General features: G+C 43.1%; 1 protein-coding gene and 1 long non-coding RNA gene across 4 annotated transcripts in view; one reads left to right on the plus strand and one right to left on the minus strand.

The window, feature by feature from the left end:
* Positions 1–19,905, plus strand: part of LOC147692969 (protein SSUH2 homolog) — a 459,976-nt gene that overhangs the window by 124,282 nt on the left and 315,789 nt on the right. The gene's annotated exons all lie outside the window — the stretch shown is intronic.
* On the minus strand, positions 1,949–2,294 carry LOC147692970 (uncharacterized). The gene is made up of 3 exons (XR_015300085.1): positions 2,232–2,294; positions 2,087–2,146; positions 1,949–2,005 (listed from the first exon to the last, which is right to left on the minus strand). It is a non-coding gene; the product is annotated as an uncharacterized LOC147692970 (long non-coding RNA).

A 19,905-nucleotide genomic window follows, 5' to 3' on the forward strand; every position in this document is an offset into this window, starting at 1 on the left:
CAGGTATTTGCGCGCTTTATAAGTCTCATAAATAAATAACTAGATAAATATCTAACCCCAGAATGTATTAACAGATATTTTTCAAGGGAGGACGCCCGATGCCCGAGATGTACTACAGTGCGAGCGACGTACATCCACATGGTGTGGAGCTGTACTTCTTTAACACATTATTGGCAGGAAGTGACACAGGATACGGCTAGGATCACAAAGAGGGTAATCCCATGCACACCTACACATGTACTGCTGAGATGTTTTTCACACACAGCCAAAACTAGGACCACAGACAGGTTCATAGACCTCGCCTTTGTCCTGGCGCAGGGGGAAAATCACTTGTAACTGGAAAGACCCGAGAGGCCCCAGTGTGCAATGGCGGAAACGGGAGCTAGTAACGTGGGCATGATGCGAGAGCAGGGTCCTCTTGAGAAATGCGAGGCAAGGGATAGGCAAGGAGGAGAGAGCCAGGGCTTGGGAGACGATGATGGACGACATGCAGTGAGACGGACGGGAGTCTGACGCTTCTACCCCTGAGAGACCACCTCAATAGGAGCATCCTTAGTGACCAAGGCAGGATGAGAGAGGGCACAGGGGGATCCCGGAGAGGGAAGGATATATAATTTACCATCACAGGGGAGGGTACATACAGAACCAGGGGCACCCGCGAAGGGCTTCCAAAGACGGTCAGACACGAGAGAGGTAACCTTCAGAGCTCTAGGGATACAATGGGGAGACAGCAGTGCGGGGCATCTAGTTAACTGTTTTGGATTGGTTGGGTGTGGGGGGGGAACACGAGGCCACCGCAACATTATTCCCTCAGAAAATGAGAGTAGACAAAGACATATCCATTACAAACTGCAGAGGAATGAAGGATGGGTTGGGGGATATATTGCCAACAGCTATGGCCATAATATTTTTGTATCAGGATATGTGGATGAACAGACTGATAATAAATGCCAATGAAGTGTGTTTAAAAAAACAAAAAAACAGAGGATCAGTCTATAATGCATCGTGATGTTGTTGAAGACTTTGAACTCCATGGTTATAAGTGTTTGCGTCTGTGCGCATATTGTATTAGCGCACAGATGCAAATGCACAGACATACTCTGGTGCACAGCGACAATTAGCGCTGGCGCACTCATCTGTAGTACAGTCCCAGAATGTTTAATGTACTGCTTTTGTTGATGGGATAGGTGAAAGTCCTTATTCTCTCACCAAAAGCCTGACCCATACATTCACTGAAGCACTACGAAGATGAAATAAGGCTGCGCTGCACTCTGAAAAAACCATAGTCTAGCCTCTTAAATCAGAAGTATAACTATACCCAAAGCACGCTCCAGAAACATTTTGTATGCCTTGCAAAGATGCAGATAACAGTTTCAGGTATTCAGCATGTATTGTATTACAAAACACTCCTGCCAAACTTGTGATGCTGTAACTGCCCAGACACGTTATACAGAAGGGGGGTTTACCCAAAAAGTCACTGGGACCTGGGTGCTATATTATACAAAAAGAGGGGTCCCAGTGGGATGTATCTAAAAGTACACAAAATATATATCACAAAATACAACAAAATCCATGAGTTTCCTTATACACACTGTTATTTAATCACAATGCATATTTATGCTGTAAACATTCTTTAGAACTCAATCCATTATAAAAAGGTGCCCCAGGGAAAGAGGGAGTAAGAATGAGTGTAAATGTGAGGAAAAGGGATGTGCAGAATCGATCATAGTGCAAAGCAGCGAACAATACACAATAATGATGACAATATATACAAAAATTCTCGATCTGGCTTCAAACCACAGAGCCAGTATTCACAGCAACCAATGCCCTAAAATTTATAAACCACCATGCTAACGCTAATGTTCAGTAATTTGCATTGTTGGTTGCATCGGCTGGTGTATAATTGTAGTCGTCGACGTTTCAATCCCTGGACTAACAGGTAGGTATACGTTAACCTTAAAGTGGGGTCTTCATCAGGACAAAGGGGATCCGGGGGGCAAGGAATCTGTGGAATGAGGTGAAATAATTATTACTGATTGCTAAAAAACAGGAGTGTCAAAAACGTTAAAAACCAAGGATCAATTACCATGGGCAGTTGGGCCGTCCGGCTCTCAACATGGGACAGGAAAACGTCAGAAAAAAGAACCTGGAAAGCAGGGTGAAAGGTTCGCTTTAATTCAGTTTGCGTGATACTCCGCATACAAAAGACCAGGATCTCAGGAGAAACTCACTTGTTAATTAGAGTCTTTAAAATCCTCGTAGAGAATTGATGCCAGCATGGTCATCTCAAAACTGCAGAGGAAAAGCAAAAAGGCATATGATTCGTACCTACCAATTGCACGAGTCAAAGAGGTTTGATCAACATGAATCGCCGATTCACTCACATGTAACTGAAGTTTTTCAGATGGTAATTTAATCCAAAGAGAACGAGTGGAACCATTCCATCATGGAGTTGGGTTACTGTAGAGGGGTGAGTGCATAGGCATATGGTGATATAGATATATATAAATGACTAGACAAGACACGAGTGAACACTCTGGATAGTTGGTCGGACCGGAAGTCCCGCGCGACTTCCGACCATTTATTTATAGCCTTCTGGCCACGCCTGGCCAGAAGGTGATACAATTTGTGTACGTAGTTCCGGCCGAGGCCGGAGCTATCAACAACTAGAACGCTACATCCCTTCCCAAATTAATCCTTTGAGACAAATTAGATTAGCACATAAAGTCAGCAAGTCTTTGACTGGGCCTGGGATTTGGTCGGAGGCTGTACTGCCTTTTCCCTCTTACCGGAGTGTTCTCAGGGCAGGCTCTCGCGGATGGCGTCAGCGGTTCAGTGATCCCAGTGGACGGGGTGGATGGCGAATTGCTCTAAGTAACACCTGTTGGTTCACTACTGGTGTCTTGCCTTTCCGGTGTACCTGTCTGACGCTCCGTGTTGGCAGGCGTCGCTGGGATTCGCTTGAACCACGACACGTTTCTTGTTACCTCTTCGCCTTCGCGACGAGCTGTCACTGCCGTGCCTCTGCTTGTACTGACAATCCATGGCTCGACCTCATATGGTGTTCTGAATTTCCCTCCAGGCCTCCGAGCTCGAATGAGCACACGATCTCCGGGGACCAGCAATCTGTCTTGAGCCCCTCTCTTCTTACTTGCCTTGTCGGTAGTTCTTCTCCTCCGGGTTTGGGTGCACTCTGGATGATATGGTTCAGGCCTCCATTCTTCTGCCATGGGTATCAAGTCACGCCTGGGGCCTGAGAACATGAGAGCCCATGGCGATCTTTGTGTAGTGCTGTGTGGAGTGCTCCTGTATTCTCGTAGAAAGCTTTGAAGAGCATCTTCAGGATTGGTTCCTTCTACTGCAGATATTCTTAACACCTTATTAATTGTCCTCATGAATCTTTCTACTTCGCCATTAGCTTGAGGCCACTGTGGCGTTATGCGGCGATGATGAATTCCTAGTTTTTGCATAAATTCTTTGAACTCACTTCCCTGGAAGGGGGGTCCATTGTCCGTTTTCAGTTGTTGAGGAATCCCAAACAATGCAAAAGTCTTGCTCAGTATAGGTTGAATGTTCCTGAAACTTGTAGACTGGGCTACCTCCACAATTGGGTACTTCGTATAGCTGTCCACTAGAACCACAGTGACCCTTCCGTCCGGAAAACTGCCAAAGTCTAGGCTAACCCAGGACCACGGTGCTAGTGCGTGTTCCTCGGTGATGATTGGTGCAGGGGCTTCAGTTCTTCCTGTTAGCTGACACGCCCGACAGTTCTTCACTATGGTGTCAACTGCGTCCTCCAAGTTCGGGAACCAGACCTTTTCCCGCATACGGGCCTTCATTCTCCTGGTGCCTTGGTGGCCTTCGTGTGCTAACACTGTCGCTTGTTCCTGCAGGGTCGTCAGAATTATCACTCTTGAGCCTCTTAAGATAAGGTCATTCTCAGCGATGCTGATCTCGTTATGTATCTTCCAGAAGTGATTGAGTCGTGCGCGGTCAGCCTCGCTCCAGCCATGTACATCTCGCAGGAAGCCTTCCCAGGACCCTGTGTGCACCACATTCTCTACTCTCTTCAGGACAGTGTCGTTGGCATATTGTTCCATGATTTTGTCTGCTGACATTGCTTGGGGGTATGCTCCCTGTGATATCATATTCACAAACTCTTCGGTCTGTTTTTCGGGCTCTTCTTCTCGTGCTTCTTCCTTAGCGGAATGTCGAGATAAGAAGTCTGCCGGGTTCTTAGCTCCTGGCCTGTACACGAGATCCATTTGGTACTGTTGGATTTGGATCGCCCATCTTTCGATTCGTGGTGGCGGATGAGGCGCTGTGCCTTTGAACACTGGAATTAGTGGTTGGTGATCGGTAACCATTCTGAAGGGGTGTCCGGTTATGTAGAGATGGAAATGGTTGCATGCCCACTTTACTGCTAACGCTTCTCTCTCGATTTGAGAGTATCTCGCCTCAGTGGTGGTGAGGGCCTTGCTCGCGAACGCTAGTGGCGCCCATACTCCGGGTTCCGTTTCCTGGGTGAGGAGTGCTCCCAGTCCAACGGGGGTGGCATCGACCAGTATTTCGGTGGGTCTGGTCTTGTTGAAATAAGCCATGGCCGTTCCATCTAGGAGGGCGTTCTTGATTTTATTGAATGCTTCTTCCTCAACTTCTGTCCATTTCCACGGGCTCTCTTTTTTCGTTAGATGGCGGAGTGGTTCGGCGATGGTTGCTAAGTTCGGTATGAACCTGGTACAGTATTGGGCCATGCCCAGTACGCTTCTCACTTCTGAGGCTGTGGTCGGGCTGAGGCATACTTTATGGCTTGTGACTTCCTGGGATCAACTTGAACTCCATCAGAATTGAATACGTAGCCGACGAATTCTATCGATTTCTGAAAGAATTTGCATTTCTCCTTATGCAGTGTTACTCCATGTTCAGCTAGTCTCTTGAGTGTGGATCTCAGACGCTGGTGATGTTCCTCACTGGTCTTGGAGTGTATCAGGATATCGTTGCTTACATTTAACACTCCTTCACTCCTTGTAGGCCAGATAGTATTTCTCGAATTGTATTTTGAAAGATTTCTGCCGCTGAGGATATCCCGAAATTTAGTCTCTTATATCTTCTAAGACCGAGGTGAGTCGAGAACGTCGTTATGTACCTGCTCTCTTCGGCTAGTCGGAGTTGGTGGTATCCAGCGTTGAGGTCCAACTTAGAGAACCATTGGGCTCCGTTCAGATCTGTGAGTATGTCATCTACGGTGGGTGTTATATGTCTTTCTCTCTTTATTGCCTTGTTGGGCATCCGCATGTCTATGCAAATTCGGATCTTCCCTGGTGGACGAGGTTTCTCGGCTATCACCATGGGTGACACACACGGCGTTGGTCCAGTGACTTTTTCTATGACTCCTTGTTTTTCAAGTTGTGTCAGTTCTTGTTTGACTGCTGCTCGTAGGTGAAACGGAATCCTCCGGTGTTTCAGAGCAATTGGCTGGACGGCTTTATCAATGTGTAATTTGATTGGCTGTCGTTTAATTGTGCCCAAACCTTTGAACAGTGACGGGAACAGCTTTAATATGTCGTCCGTTTGAAGTGTCTTGACTGCGTTGGCGAACGCGACTAGGTTGAGGTCCTCTGCTGTGTGGCTCCCTACTAGCAGATCTGCTTCTTTGTCGATTACGTGAAATGTGGTTGTTACTTCACGGTCTTCCGCTTTAACTTGTACTTGTATTTTCCCACGCAGAGGGAGTGGAGTCTGGCTGCCGTATGTCATTATCTTGATTTTAGAAGGCGTCAACTGCGGTCTCGGGTTAAGGCTTTTGTAGTGCTGTATACCCATCACATTCACTGTTGCACCGGTATCTATGACCCCTGTGACTTCTGGCCCATCAATTTGAATTTGGCACTTTGGTTGGGGTCTTCGCTTTATTTTCAGGTCTTTCGTGAACGATACGAAGTAGCACTCTCCTTCATCGTCAGTGGAGGAGTCATCTAATCTTGCATGGCGATGTTGTCTTGCTGTCATGGATCTTGATTCTTGAGTTTCTTCCAGACTTAATTGCCTGACTGCTCCTGTTACGGTCCGTCTCCCCGCTGTGTTTCTTCCGCGGAATCCTCCTCTGCACACGCTGGCAAAGTGGTTTGGTGTCCACATTTCGAACATGTCTTCCCTCTTGCAGGGCACCCATCTTGACTATGCTCATCACGCCCACAGTATCCACAGGATGTTCGTCTCGGGGTTCTGGTCGGCCATCTTCCCCGTCCACCTCTACCTGATGTGCGGACGGCGTCAACTCGTTCTGTCTTTATAACAGCACTTGCTTCCGCTTGAGTGGTCATGGCGGCCTCCATTGCTGTCGACCGGACATCAGATAACTCATGTGACCGTGCGAGCATGAGAATCTCGTCGAGCGTGATGTTGGGTTGGCGCAGTATTAGTGTTCTTAGAGTCTTGTTCCGGCACCCTTGAATGATCTGTGCTGTAACTTCTTTAGTGTGATCATCTTCGGCGCATGTGCTCACCAGTTCCCTTAGTCGGGCATGGAAGGCGTTCATCGTCTCACCTACTCTTTGTTTAGATTGTCTGAACTTAAACCGCTCATAGTGCAGGTTGAGCTGGGGGTCAAAGTGTGCATTGAGTGCTCGCATGGTGGCGTCGTAGTCATTAGCGTTGCCGGTATCTGGAAGGTGGGAGAACAGTTTGTAGATTTTAGTGCCCCCAAAGTGCAGTAATAGGGAGCGTTTGACTGTGTTATCGGTTTCACGAGTGGCTATGACGTAGTTGTTCAGTTGTCCTATCCATACTGCCCACCTCGGTGCTGCTGTGGAAGGTTCAATTAGCTCGCTGAACGGCGGGAGTGCCTGAATCTGTGAGTGAGCTGATGGATGTGTTTGTTGAGCTGGGGGTACTGCTTGCTGTTGCACTACTTGTTGCGGAGCTGCCTGCTGTTGTGGCTCTGCCTGCTATTGTGGTGCTGCTTGCTGTTGTGGCGCTGCTTGCTGTTGTGGCGCTGCTTGCTGTTGTGGCGCTGCTTGCTGGTTCTTGTTGCCTGGTGGGTTTGACATTGCCTCTTTGTTGTTTGTCCGCCCCTAGGAAAGTGTTTTCCTCTTATAAAACTTTTTTCCCACTTTGGATGTACCAATGCTTGTTGGTTCGATGAGTCTCTCGTCTGTTTGTATATTTTTTTTTTCTTTTCCTCTCTGGGGAGACCGATGCAGTCTCAGCGCTTGTGTCGCGCTGTACTGGGTAGGTGTGCGTCACTCTGGGGCACCTCGTGGCTCTGCGCGGCCTTCGCGCTCCCAGCGCCTCTGTCAGGCGTCTCTGCCGGGCCTTTCCCTTGTGCGCATGCGCGCCTAATGCGCTCGGGCCTGTTCGCACGCACACGTGCAGACGCTGCTTCGGGCCTTCTCCTGCTTGTCTCTCCGCACCACTGGTGTCCCCACGCAGCACGGGGTTGTCGCTGCTCACCATTGTGGTCACGGACGTCGTCGGGCTGCTGGGCACTGCTCGATGCCTGTGGAGGGCAAACCGCTCGGCAATGGATTGTCCTGCTTGCCTGTGTGCCGCTCCGTCACTCTTGGTGCCTCTTCGGACGACGATTCAGCAGGCGATGTTGCTGAATGCGTCCCCCACTCGTCGCCAGTGTAGAGGGGTGAGTGCATAGGCATATGGTGATATAGATATATATAAATGACTAGACAAGACACGAGTGAACACTCTGGATAGTTGGTCGGACCGGAAGTCCCGTGCGACTTCCGACCATTTATATATAGCCTTCTGGCCACGCCTGGCCAAAAGGTGATACAATTTGTGTACGTAGTTCCGGCCGAGGCCGGAGCTACAAACAACTAGAACGCTACAGGTTACTACAAGCAAAATGAGGGAGCAATAGATGTAACAGACTGGTATTGCCGATTACCCAGTAAATTACTTCACATTTAGATCCACTTACATGCATAGGCAAGAGGATCCGAGTTTCACAGAAATGGGGCAGCGGTCACCATCTTGTACTGTAATACAGAAGGATCGCACGGAGACGTTAGTAAATGATTTAGGAGGGTGTTGCCAGATCAATGGATAGGGAACTGCGAAGAGTCTTACCTTCATCGAAGCAACAAGTAGCCGCGACCTGTTCGTGGGGCTCTGCTGTCTCACAAGGAGACGAGCTCACGCTGGTAGAGTATAGCGGCAGACGGTACGCCGCAAGAGGAAAATCGGAGACAGACTGCGGGTATTGCAGTCGCGGAAAACTTTATTAACGAAAGGCTATGGACATCGCTAAGACCTCGGAGTAATAGTATGGAAAATGCCTGGGCACGTTGTAATAAGGAGTATTAAAAGTTATGTAGGTAGATGAAAAAAACAAAATTAATACATATAGGCGTCATATTGGTGCTGATGGCTAACGCATATATATTTACACAAGGAAGAGTATTCCATTAAAACCACAGACACATAGATTAAATCGCGCACCTCTCATCCAAGAGGGTGAAGGCGACTCATACACATGTTCAGCATCATTATCTATCGGACATTGCGTACCTCTCACACAGGAGGGTAAAGCAAGGTAAAAATCCCAAATTAGATAAGTTAGCATGTGGTTTGAAATGTTGGAAAGAGAAAAATTAGAAAAATTCAGCGACCCAACCTAACTAGCTGAGCATAACTACTGTCTGCCTCATTAAGGCCATTATTAATCGAGTCCAGAATTGCCATTCATTTGGACTCACGTGTATTCAGGAGTAGCGAAATATCCCCTCCCCCGGGACCTAATGTGACTTTCTCTAGGACTATCCATTTCATGACATTGGGCGTGTGTCCCTGCCTTTGACAATGATCTACCATGGGAGCACCAAGTACATTACACCGGATGCGGCTCCCATGTTGTAAGATTCTTGCCTTGACTTTTTGCTGTGTCTGTCCAACATACACCTTGTCACATGGACATTTAATCACGTAAATCACGTTCATTGTGTTACAATTGGTGTATTATTTCAATGTGAAAGTACGTTCTTGGTGCACAAACTCCTTTGTTTGGATGGTGGTTGTGCAGTCCCACATCTGTGGTGTCCTAGTATAGGAGGGAGGTTCCAGAGCGATAAGATGGTGGGGGGTTTTGTGGTGACCAAAAAGGAATTGACAACCAAGTCTCTGATGTTCTTTGCTCTCTTAAAGGAGTGTAATGGCAAGCTACTCTGCTTGATATCATCATCTGATATCAGGGCCCAATGTTTATTAATGATTTTCTTGATATCATTACTCCTAGTGGAGAAGGTGGTCACACAGATCATAACTCTCCAGACAGCCCACCACCCCTACTCTACCTGAACAAATGGAGCTCCAAGGCCATGCGCGTTGCCTGCTCCAGCTTCGCCAGGCCCAGTTTCACCTGCTGCTGCTGCAGCAGCGTGGACCCCATGGGCTCATTGCTGCCTTCAGGGGCCTTCAGCAGCTCAGCCAGCACCGGAGGCAGAAGGAAGGCAAAATGGCTTATTTTGACCAGCGCAGCACCCGAACATTGTCCCCCTAAGGGCGCCATTTTAGTTAAGGTACTATCAAAGCTGAAGATAATCAGGTTAGGATGCAGCATCTTTGTTAAGGGATCGCAAACTGCGTAATTATGGTTGAGGGGTTGCAAATCTAATGCAGCGGCAGCAACACAAAACAAGTACTAGCGAAAGAAGCGAGACAGCTCTTAGCAGAGGCACTTTCACACGGAGGGCAGACTTCATGCATTTAAGTTCAAAGCATCCAGGTGAGCCTCCACTATTTTATTCTCACCACAGACTGTTGAGAGAAATGGGGGGTTGTGGGCTGGGAATGAGAGAAATGCAGGGGTGGGCGGCTGTACATACGAGCTGGGCTTTACATTTGTTGCACAGTGATAAAACATGGCGTGCCGCGCTGCAAGAATGAGAAAGAATAGTTCTCCCCAACAACAGATGAAGAATGCAAGCAGAAAGAAACTGTATTTAGGAGGTATATTTCTACTGTTCTACTTTCGTAGACCATGCACACTGCCTTGTGGGCTATACGGCCTACACAGGAGTGACTTTTTGATATTTAAACAAAATGATTTTACCTAACAAAAAACGTTTTGTTGAATGAATGCGCAGTAGATTTTTACAGTGAAGCAGTCAGGAATACACAGGGTTGGCCTTAAGCCATGTGTGCCCTGTCGCTGTAGTTGATGGCACCATAGGCACTGCAGTCCTCTAATGCCATTACATTTCTGGGTCCTGTGTTCACTTTCTACATCATATAGTAGGGACAGCCAATGAGCAATAAGCCAAATTAACCATTTCTAAGAGGGAGCACAGGCACTCTACTAGCAGGGGTAAATTCCACAGAGTTGTAAAGCCAGCAAAAGAAGATATAGGAAAAATCTGGAGGGACACCACACAAAATATGGTCATTTTCTACAATGAATATTAAAAGGAAGCGTAATTGTTACAAATGAATATAGGGCATTTTACACAAATACCTTTTCATGTGCAAACACTGTTTCGGAATAGTAAACATAACCAAATGATGTTTGTTTCAGGTGCAGCCCCAGTGTCAAGTCTCTCTTTATTATGAGAGATGTAAATTTTCTATTTTTAATCAACATAGACATTCTGGGTCTTTTAGTTTCTCTTTTAAGATTGACAGTATGGCTGAAAAATTGCAGCATACAAAGTGCTCTTATAGTTTAAAAGAGAAGACTGACTGGCTTGGGAACACTAAAAGTGCTGTGTGGCAATGAATAGTCTTATGGTCAACAACCCAAAGAGAATCCAGACGTTCAAATACCTGCAGCGCAAGCTTCACTTTAACACATAAAAGTTACAGTCAGAGTTTATAGGTGTGTTGCTTCAGGTGCAAAGTAAAGGGCATGCCAATTTTAACCCCTTGCATGCTGATGACGAACCCCAGCCGTCATGCACTACGGTGCTCGTGTGCTGATGACGGCCGGGGTTCGTCATGGCCCGCCCCTGTTCATTTGTTTACAGCACAGGGGCGGAAACAGGCCAGCAGTGAAGGGGTTAAGGGTAAATATTGCAAATTACAAAACAACTGACAGCTATAAAATATCCTTAGCCTTGATATGTCATTTGGTTTTAGGTGGTGGATACTCCCTCTACTGGTTAGTGACTAGCAGCCAATCTTGGGTGCTACTGGTTACAGCACACTCTCCCTTTGCTCTATAGCATTTTGTATTTCACATTTAGAAAACATTTGAAATGGATAAGTAACTAGACATGTCGATATTGGTTATGTGAACACAATATTTTTAACATATTGTGCCATTTTGATCGTATGTTTGTCATTTAACAACAATTGAGTTTTGTCCAATGTCATGTTTATTTGTTGATTTAATTAATGTTGATTGTGGTATAACTTTTATGATCTTCTGAAAATAAGAGAGTTTCCCTTATGAAGTCTTCCAAAACAATTAAAGAAAAAAGAGGGTAAATAAACAACCCTAACCACAAAAGGCATATACTGTGGTTATTTGTAAATCAAGAAGTTGTATCCCAGGTATTCCACCCGTTTTGCATACATATTACAGCTTTGGCATTGCTGTAATATCTGGTACCTTATATAATGGACTCTACCGCCTATAAAATTTGGGATCCCTTGTGTTTCTCGGGTAAGAACTTACAAAGATTCAATTTGATGTGGTTTAATATTGGATGGCTTAGCACAGTATTCGTTTGCCAATAAGCACTCTTCCTTTTTCTGCAGAACATCATTTACTAAGGGGATACCAAATATTTGGGCTCAAGCCATGTTGTAATGTCTCGCATCCCCTACGTTCCATGGGTTACCCTCTAGCCATTGACCACTTGAAGTTGCCTTTTATTAGATAGCAGATTACAGTATCTTTTCCCATTGGGTACATCATTCCGTAGGAATTGACATCCAGTACGCTTAGGGGATACCAAATATAATAGCCTATGCGGCCTATAATATTTGGTATCCCCAGTGTTTCTCGGGTTAGAATTTACAAGGATTCCGTTGGACATTGCCTTATGTTGGCTGGGAGAGCACAGCATTTCTACACCAAATAACATCCTTCCATTTGCTTTCCAAAATCATTTATTAAGGGGACAACAAATAATATGGCTCATGCATTATCATAATATCTTGTATCCCCTTTGTTTCATGGGTTACCCTTTAGCCATTGACCAATTGATTGTGCCCTTTATTTGATAGCAGAGTAAAGTATCTTTTCACATTTTGTACATCATTCCACAAGATTTTACCTCTGGTGCCCTTAGGGGATACCACTTATAATAGCCTATACAGCCTATAATATTTGGTATCCCCAGCGTTTCTTGGGTTAGAAGTTACCAGGATTCAATTTCACATCGCCTTATGTTGGGTAGTGGAGCACAGTATTTCTATACCAAATGGCAGCTTTCCTTTTGCTTTCCAACATCGTTTACTAAGGAGATACCAAATATTATGGGTCACACATTGCCATAATATCTTGTATCCCCTATGTGTCATGGGTTACCCTTAAGCCATTGACCAATTGAATTTGCCTTTTATTTGATAGCAGACTACAGTATCTTTTCAAATTTTGTACATCATTTTACAAGATTTTGCATCCGTACCCTTAGGGGATACAAAATATAATAGCCTATACGACCTATAATATTTGGTATCCCCATCGTTTCTCAGGTTAGAAGTTACCAGGATTCAATTTGATCCCGCCTAATGTTGGCTGGAGGAGCACAGTATTTCTATACCTATTAGGACCCTTCCTTATGCTTTCCAACATCATTTACTAGAGGGATACCAAATATTATGGCTCATTCTTTGTTGTAATATCTCGTATCCCCGATGTTTCATGTGTTACCTTTTGAGCCATTGAATATTTGAAATTACTTTTTGTTTGATAGCAGACTACAGTATGTTTTCACATTTTGTACATCATTCCACAAGATTTTGCATCCGTACCCTTAGGGGATACCAACTATAATAGCTTATACGACTTATAATATTTGGTATCCCCAGCGTTTCTCTGGTTAGAAGTTACCAGGATTCAATTTGACCTCGCCTTATGTTGGATGGAGGAGCACAGTATTTTCATACCAAATAGCACCCTTCCTTTTGCTTTCCAAAATCATTTTCTACGGGGATACCAAGGGCCCGATGTAGGTCACCAAATACCGCTGGGTAACGGCCGAATTCGGCCGTTACCGACCGGTATTTGGTGATTGATATGTAGAAGGCAATATTTTGCACAATCTGTAAATTTACAGAATCGGTAAATTGACCTATTCCGTAACATTACCGATTCGGTAAATTCCAGATGTAGGTAGCACTGTTTACAGTGCTACAGGCCTTCAGAATTCGGTATTTTACCACCCAATCCTATTGGGTGATAAAATACCGAATACAGGTGTAGATGCACATCTGTGCATTAGGGCATGTCTGTGTGCCACATGGCACACATGCCTGTATTTGGGGTGCTAGAGGGTGTCAAAGTGACACCCCCTGCACCCTTGCTCCAATCGGTATTTACCGAATCGGTAAATACCGATTCGGTAATGCCCATTGATTCCTATGGGCTTTAATGCCCATAGGAATCAATGGGCATTACTGAATCGGTATTTATAGAATCGGTAAATACCGAATCTCAACGATTCGGTATTTACCGATTCTGAAATACCTACATCCCCCCCCTCCATTTTACCACTTCTTAAATACCGAATCGGTATGATTCGGTATTTAAGAAGTGGTAAAAATAAATTACCTACATCGGGCCCTAAATATTATCGCTCACCCATTGTGTAATATATTGTATCCCATATGTTTCATGGGTTACCCTTTAGACTACAGTAACTTTTCATATTTGTACATCATTCTACAAGATTTTGCATCCGTACCTTTAGGTGATACCAAATTTAATAGCATATACAGCTTATAATATTTGGTATCCCCAGTGTTTCTCGGGTTGGAAGTTACCAGGATTCAATTGGACTTTGCCTTTTGTTGCAGGGGGGAGCAAAGTGTACTGATACCAAGGAGCACCCTTCCTTTTGCTTTCCAACACCATTTACTATGGGGATACCAACTATTATGGCTCCCGCATTGCTGTAATATCTAGTATCCCATTTGTTTCATGGGTTACCCTTGAGCCATTGAATAGTTGAAAGTGCCTTTTGTTTGATAGCAGACTACAGTATGTTTTCACATTTTGTACATCATTCCACAAGATTTTGCATCCGTACCATTAGAGGAAACCAACTATAATAGCCTATACAGCCTATAATATTTGGTATCCCCAGCGTTTCTTGGGTTAGAAGTTACCAGGATTCGATTTCACATCGCCTTATGTTGGGTGGAGGAGCACAGTATTTCTATACCAAATGGCACCCTTCCTTTTGCTTTCCAACATCATTTTCTATGGGGATACCAAATATTATGGCTCACCCATTTTGTAATATACTGTATCCCATATGTTTAATTGGTTACCCTTTAGCCATTGACCAATTGAATTAGCCTTTTATTTGATAGCAGACTACAGTATCTTTTGATACTTGTACATCATTCCACAATATTTTGCATCCGTACCTTTAGGTGATACCAAATTTTACGGCATATACAGCCTATAATATTTGGCATCCCCAGTGTTTCTCGGGTTGGAAGTTACCAGGATTCAATTTTTCTTTGCCTTTTGTTGGATGGGGGATCACAGCGTACTGATACCAAGGAGCACCCTTCCTTTTGCTTTCCAACACCATTTACTATGGCATACCAAATATTATGGCTCAAGCATTGCTGTAATATCTAGTATCCCATTTGATTCATGGGTTTCCCTTGAGCCATTGAATAGTTGAAAGTGCCTTTTGTTTGATAGCAGACTACAGTATGTTTTCAAATTTTGTACATCATTCCACAAGATTTTGCATCCGTACCCGTAGGGGAAACCAACTATAATAGCCTATACGGCCTATAATATTTGGTATCCCCAGTGTTTCTCGGGTTAGAATTTACTAGGATTCAATTTGACTTTGCCGTATGTTGGATGGGGAAGCACAGTATTCCTATACCAAATAGCACCCTTCCTTTTGCTTTCCAACACCATTTACTATGGGATACAAATATTATGGCTCACGCATTGCTATAATATCTAGTATCCCATTTGTTTCATGGGTTACCCTTAAGCCATTGACCAATTGAATTTGCCTTTTATTTGATAGCAGACTACAGTATCTTTTCAAATGTTATACATCATTCCACAAGATTTTGCGTCCGTACCCTTAGGGTATACCAACTATAATACCCTATATGACCTATAATATTTGGTATCCCCAGCGTTTCTCGGGTTAGAAGTTATCAGGATTCAATTTGATCTCGCCTTATGTTGGATGGAGGAGCACAGTGTTTTCATACCAAATAGCACCCTTTCTTTTGCTTTCCAAAATGATTTTCTGTGGGGATACCAAATATTATGGCTCACCCATTGTGTAATATATTGTATCCCATATGTTTCATGGGTTACCCTTTAGCCATTGACCAATTGAATTAGCCTTTTATTTGATAGCATTCTACAGTATCTTTTCATATTTGTACATCATTCCACAAGATTTTACATCCGTACCTTAAGGTGATACCAAATTTAATAGCATATACAGCCTATAATATTTGGTATCCCCAGTGTTTCTCGGGTTGGAAGTTACCAGGATTCAAATTGACTTCGCCTTTTGTTGGATGGGGGAGCACAGTGTACTAATACCAAGGAGCACCCTTCCTTTTGCTTTCCAACACCATTTACTATGGGGATACCAAATATTACGGCCAAAGCATTGCTGTAATATCTAGAATCCCATTTATTGCATGGGTTACACTTGAGCCATTGATTAGTTGAAAGTGTCTTTTGTTTGATAGCAGACTACAGTATCTTTTCAAATTTTGTATATCACTCCACAATATTTCGCATCTGATACCCTTAGGGGATACAAAATATAATAGCCTAAATGGCCTATAATATATTTGGTATCCCCAGCGTTTCTCTGGTTAGAAGTTACCAGGATTCAATTTGACATTGACTTATGTTGCCTGGAGGAGCACAGTTTTTCTATACCTAATAGCACCCTTCCTTCTGCTTTCCAACATCATTTACTATAGGGATACCATATATTAAGGCTCACACATTGCTGTAATATCTAGTATCCCATTTGTTTCATGGGTTACACTTGAGCCATTGAATAGTTGAAAGTGTCTTTTGTTTGATAGCAGACTACAGTATCTTTTCAAATTTTGTACATCATTCCACAAGATTTTGCATCCGTACCCTTAGTGGATGCCAACTATAATAGCTTATACGACTTATAATATTTGGTATCCACAGCGTTTCTCTGGTTAGAAGTTACCAGGATTCAATTTGATCTTGCCTTATGTTGGATGGAGGAGCACAGTATTTTCATACCAAATAGCACCCTTCCTTTTGCTTTCCAAAATCATTTTCTATGGGGATACCAAATATTATGTCTCACCCATTGTGTAATATATTGTATCCCATATGTTTCATGGGTTACCTTTTAGCCATTGACAAATTGAATTAGCCTTTTATTTGATAGCAGACTACAGTAACTTTTCATATTTGTACATCATTCCACAAGAATTTGCATCCGTACCTTTAGGTGATACCAAATTTAATAGCATATACAACCTATAATATTTGGTATCCCCAGTGTTTCTCGGGTTGGAAGTTACCAGGATGCAATTTGACTTCGCCTTTAGTTGGATGGGGGAGCACAGTGTACTGATAGCAAGGAGCACCCTTCCTTTTGCTTTCCAACACCATTTACTATGGGGATACCAACTATTATGGCTCCAGCATTGCTGTAATATCTAGTATCCCATTTGTTTCATGGGTTATCCTTGAGCCATTGAATAGTTGAAAGTACCTTTTGTTTGATAGAAGACTACAGAATGTTTTCACATTTTGTACATCATTCCACAAGATTTTGCATCCGTACCATTAGGGGAAACTAACTATAATAGCCTATACAGCCTATAATATTTGGTATCCCCAGCGTTTCTTGGGTTAGAAGTTACCAGGATTCGATTTCACATCGCCTTATGTTGGGTGGAGGAGCACAGTATTTCTATTCCAAATGGCACCCTTTCTTTTGCTTTCCAACATCGTTTACTATGAGGATACCAAATATTATGGCTCACGCATTGATTTAATATCTAGTATCCCATTTGTTTCATGGGTTATCCTTGAGCCATTGAATAGTTGAAAGTGCCTTTTGTTTGATAGCAGACTACAGAATGTTTTCACATTTTGTACATCATTCCACAAGATTTTGCATCCGTACCCTTAGTGGATACCAACTATAATAGCTTATACAACCTATAATATTTGGTATCCCCAGCAATTCTCTGGTTAGAAGTTACCAGGATTCAATTTGAGCTCACCTTATGTTAGATGGAGGAGCACAGTATTTTCATACCAAATGTTTCATGGGTTACCTTTTAGCCATTGACAAATTGAATTAGCCTTTTATTTGATAGCAGACTACAGTAACTTTTCATATTTGTACATCATTCCACAAGAATTTGCATCCGTACCTTTAGGTGATACCAAATTTAATAGCATATACAACCTATAATATTTGGTATCCCCAGTGTTTCTCGGGTTGGAAGTTACCAGGATGCAATTTGACTTCGCCTTTAGTTGGATGGGGGAGCACAGTGTACTGATAGCAAGGAGCACCCTTCCTTTTGCTTTCCAACACCATTTACTATGGGGATACCAACTATTATGGCTCCAGCATTGCTGTAATATCTAGTATCCCATTTGTTTCATGGGTTATCCTTGAGCCATTGAATAGTTGAAAGTACCTTTTGTTTGATAGCAGACTACAGTATGTTTTCATATTTTGTACATCATTCCACAAGATTTTGCATCCGTACCCTTAGGAGATACCAACTATAATAGCCTACAGGGCCTATAATATTTGGTATCCCAAGTGTTTCTCGGGTTAGAACTTACCAGGATTAAATTTGACTTTGTCTTATGTTGAATGCGGGAGCAAGGTATTTATATGCCAAACAGCACCCCTCCTTAAGCTTTGCAACATCATTTACTATGGGGATACCATATATTATGGCTCAGGCATTGCTGTTATATCTCTTATCTCCTATGCTTAATGGCTAACCCTTGAGCCATTGAACAGTTGAAATTGCCTTTTGTTTGATAGCAGACTATAGTATCTTTTCATATTTTGTATTTAATTCCACAAGATTTTGCCTTCAGTACCCTCAGGGGATACCAACTATAATAGCCTATATGGCCTATAATGTTAGGTATCCACAGTGTTTCTCAGGTTAGAAGTTTCCCGGTTTCAATTTGACTTTGCCTTATGTTGGATGCGGGAGAACAGTATTTCTACAGCAAATATCACCCTTCCTTTTGCTTTCCAACATCATTTACTAAGGTGATACCAAATATTATGGCTCACGCAATGCCATAATATCTCGTATCCCCTATGTTTCATGGGTTACCCTTTAGCCATTGACCAATTGAATTTGCCTTTTATTTGATGGCAAACTACAGTATCTTTTTACATTTTGTACATCATTCCACAAGATTTTGCATCGGTCCCCTTAGGTTATACCAAATAAAGTAGCCTATATGGCCTATAATATTTTGTATCCCCAGTCGTTCTCGATTTAGAAGTTACCAGGGTTCAATTTGACTTCGCATTATGTTGGATTGGGGAGCACAGTAGTCCTATACTAACGACCACCCTTCATTTTGCCTTCCAATATCACTTCATAAGGGGATACCAAATATTATGGCTCACGCATTGCTGTAATATCTGGTATCCGCTATGTTTCATGAGTTAACCAGGAGCCATTGAATAGTTGAAATTGCCTTTTGTTTGGTAGCAGACTACAGTATGTTTTCACATTTTGTACATCATTCCACAAAATTTTCCATCCGTACACTTAGGGGATACCAACTATAATAGCCTATATGGCTTAAAATATTTTGTATCGCCAGTGTTTCTCTGGTTAGAAGTTACCAGGATTCAATTTGACTTCGCCTTATGTTATATGCAGTAGCACAGTATTTCTAACCTAAATAGCACACTTCATTTTGCTTTCCAACATCATTTACTATGGGGATACCAAATATTATGGCTCATGTATTGCTGTAATATCTTGTATCCTCTATGTTTCATTTGTTACCCTTTACCTATTGACCAGTTGAAATTGCCTTTTGTTTGATAGCAGACTACAGTATCTTTTCATATTTTGTACATCATTCCACAAGATTTTTCATCCGTACTCTTAGGGGAAATCAACTATAATAGCGTATACGGCCTATAATATTCGGTATCACCAGTATTTAAGCGGTTGGAAGTTACCAGGATTCAATTTGACTTCACCTTATGTTGGATGCAGGAACACAGTATTTCACTCCCAAATTGCACCATTCCTTTTGCTTTCAAACGTCATTTACATTGGGGATACCAAATATTGGGTCTCACACATTGTCGTAATATCTTGTATCCCCTATGTTTCATGGATCACCCTTTAGCCATTGACCATAATTTGGTAGCAAACAACAGTATATTTTCACATTTTGTACATCATTCCACAAGATTTTGCCTGCGGTACCCTTAGGGGAAACCAAATATAATAGCCAATACAGCCTATAATATTTGATATCCTCAGCGTTTCTCAGGTTAGAAGTTACCAGGATTAAATTTTATATCGCCTTATGTTGGATGGGTGAGCACAGTATATCTATGCAAAATAGCACCCTTCCTTTTGCTTTCCAACATCGTTTACTATGGGGATACCAAATGTTATGGCTCACGCATCATGTGCACTGTCACAAACAACAGATACAGAAAGGTGTGGGTTTTCAGTTGGGGGGCCAGAGCTCATCATGCTCATAAT

This window comes from Lissotriton vulgaris, chromosome 9 (assembly GCF_964263255.1).
Source record: "Lissotriton vulgaris chromosome 9, aLisVul1.2, whole genome shotgun sequence".
In the NCBI taxonomy this organism is placed as follows: Eukaryota; Metazoa; Chordata; class Amphibia; order Caudata; family Salamandridae; genus Lissotriton; species Lissotriton vulgaris.